Source organism: Pogoniulus pusillus, chromosome 2, assembly GCF_015220805.1.
Source record: "Pogoniulus pusillus isolate bPogPus1 chromosome 2, bPogPus1.pri, whole genome shotgun sequence".
NCBI classification, from domain to species: Eukaryota; Metazoa; Chordata; class Aves; order Piciformes; family Lybiidae; genus Pogoniulus; species Pogoniulus pusillus.
This window is the reverse complement of record NC_087265.1, coordinates 45,516,804-45,519,650: the sequence shown is the minus strand read 5'-3', so window position 1 is coordinate 45,519,650 and position 2,847 is coordinate 45,516,804. Positions and strand designations below refer to the sequence as shown.

At 46.2% G+C, this 2,847-nt stretch overlaps 1 long non-coding RNA gene across 1 annotated transcript in view; it reads left to right on the top strand.

Moving 5' to 3' along the window:
• Window positions 1-14: 14 nt before the first annotated feature.
• The window catches only part of LOC135186379 (uncharacterized), a 43,406-nt gene continuing 40,573 nt past the window's right edge, over window positions 15-2,847 (top strand). Inside the window, exon 1 of the long non-coding RNA XR_010306829.1 lies at window positions 15-119. This is a non-coding gene — a long non-coding RNA (uncharacterized LOC135186379). The remainder of the gene's footprint in view (window positions 120-2,847) is intronic.

Below are 2,847 nucleotides of genomic sequence, written 5' to 3'. Positions count from 1 at the left end.
CATAGCGCGGGCGGGCGCTGCCTCGGGGCCGTGAGGCGGCGGCTTGCGGCACCCCGGCGTGAGGCGGCGGCGGCACCGGCACCTCCTCCTGCAGCTCGTCATTCGAAGCTCTGCAGAAAGTAAGCCCTTCTGCGTTCTAGGTATGAAACAAGCGCTCTCTGTAGAGTGTATAGTGAGAACTATCTTCAGTGTTGTAGATGCTTATTCGTTCTTGCTTTTCAGTATCCAGGACAGGGATATTGACCTAATATAAGATCGTGGACTTAACTGAGAGGGTCCAGAGGACAGGCACAAAAAATGGTCAAAGCTTGGAGCACCTCTCCTGCGAAGATAGGCTGAGATCTGGAGTTGTGCAGCCTGGAGAAGAGAAGGCTCTTTGGGGGGACCTTACTGTGGCCTTGCGGTACCTGAAGGGAGCCCACAAGAAAGCGAGGGAGGGACTATTTATAATGGCATAGAACAATAGGATGTGGAATGGTCAGAGTTGGAAGAGACCTCCAGAGATCATCTAGTCCAACACCCCTGCACTAAGCAGGGGAATCCTCAACTAGATCAGGCTGCCCAGAACCCTGTCAAGCCTCACTTTGAATGTCTCCAGGGAAGGGCCCCGAACCACCTCCCTGGGCAACCTGTGCCGGTGTTCCACCACCCTCATAGTAAAGAGCCTGTTCCTAGTATCTAATCTAAACCTGCTTTTCTCTAGTTTGAAACCATTGCCCCTCATCCTGTCACTACAGGCCTTTGTTACAGTTTCCCTCCGTCCTTCATGTAGGCCTCCTTCAGGTACTGGAAGTCTGCTATTAGGTCTCCCTGGAGCCTCCTCTTCTCCAGGCTGAACAACCCTCACTCACTCAGCCTGTCCTCATAGCAGAGGTGGTCCAACCCCCTGATCATTTTCATGGCCCTCCTCTGGGTCAGCTCTGTCAGGTCCATGTCTTTCCTATATTGAGGGCTCCAGAGTAAAGAATCACATCTCTGGATTTGCTGGCAATGCATCTTTTGATGAAGCCCAGGATGTCCAGCTTCTTGTCCATCAGCACCAACAAGTCCTTTTCCACAGAGCTGCTTTCTACCACCTCATCCCCCAGTCTGTATTGATAGCAAGGATTGTTTTGGCCCAGCTGCAGAACCTTTCACTTATTCTTGTTGAACCTCATGAGGTTCACCTGGGCACACCTCTCCAGCTTGTCCAGGTCCCTCTGGATGACATTCCATCTCTCTGGCATATCTACAACACCACTCAGCTTGGTGTCATCTGCAAATGCTGATGGTGCACTCTATCCCACTGTCTATATCATTGATAAAAACATTAAACAGCACAGGTCCCAGTATAGGTCCCTGAGGGATGCCACTTGTTACCACTCTCCATCTAGACTTCAAGCCACTAAGCACCATCCAACAGTCCACCCATCAAATCCATATCTCTCCACCTTGGCAAGCAGGATGTTGTGGGGGACTGTGTCAGAGGCCTTACAGAAGTTCAGATGGATCACATCATCATAGAAAGCCACTAGGTTACACAGACAAGATTTGTCCTTAGTGAAGCCATGCTGGCTGCCATGAATCGCCTCCCTGTCCTCCATGTGCCTTAGCATGGCATGCAGGAGAATCTGTTCCATAATCTTCCCAGGCATGGAGGTGAGGCTGACAGGACAGTAGGCCCCAGGGTCCTCCTTTCTACCCTTTCATAAAAATGGGTGTATGTTTCCTTTCTTCCAATCCCCGGAGGCTTCACTTGTCTACCACAGCTCTTCAAATATCATGGAGAGTGGCTTATCAACTCCCTCAGGACTCTAGGATGCATTTCATCAGGTCCCATGGACTTGTATATCTTCAGAGGGGCACTGGTTTTAAAATAGAGAAGACTGGATTTAAATTGGACGTTGGAAAGAAGATCTTTACTGAGAGGGTGATGGAACACTGAAACAGATTGTGCGGGGAGGTGTTGTAGATCCCATCCCTGGAGATACTCGGTGTCAGACTTGATGTGGCTCTGAGCAACCTGACCTAGTTGCAGATGTCCCTGCTTACTGCAGGGATGTTGGACTAGATGCCTTTAAAGGTCCCATCTGACTCAGTGCATTTCATGATTCTATGATTATTTAAGAGGTTTCACTGCTACTACAGTTACCATTTTTTCTTAAGGAGGGAAAGCTACTGCAAAGATTGCTAAGCAAAAGAGGAGGTAAGTCAGATAAAAAACATACAGGAGTTACAGTGAGAGTATAGGAAGAAATGAACTAAAGATGCAAAATTACACTGCTCAAAGCCTATTAGTGTCTGTAGGTAGCTCAGTTTCCTTGAGCTGAAACCAGGCAGTCTCCAGCAGAAACACACAGAACAAACTACACACAGTAAACATACTTCTTAAACAAAAACATGTAAGAGGTAGTAAGCAGTAATAAAATAATAATGACACAGTTATATACTTTGTGAAGTATTACAAGACATGAAATCTAGGGCCCACACAAGTAGAAAAAATAACTTTGGAAACTTACTGCAGTTATTGGAGGGCCCTGTCAATAGGCTGTGAACCTAAAAATTTCAACAAGATTAAATCACTACAAGAAAAAAATCCCTGGAGATGACAACTAAATAGCCAGAGAAAGTAGAGCATGCTAATTTAAGAACTCTTAGATTGGATAATAATTCTTTGCTAGGGTAAACTGAAGTGGTTAAAGGAGTGCATGTGCCATGCATCAGTAATTTTGTCCTTAAAGATCTATGATGCATGTGATTTAATATGGAGAATAAAGTGCACATAAAGTGCATATATGACATTTTTGTTCAATAGCTTAAGCACATGAGCTTTGGCTCCTTCAAAGAAAATCTTTAATCAGTTCCATG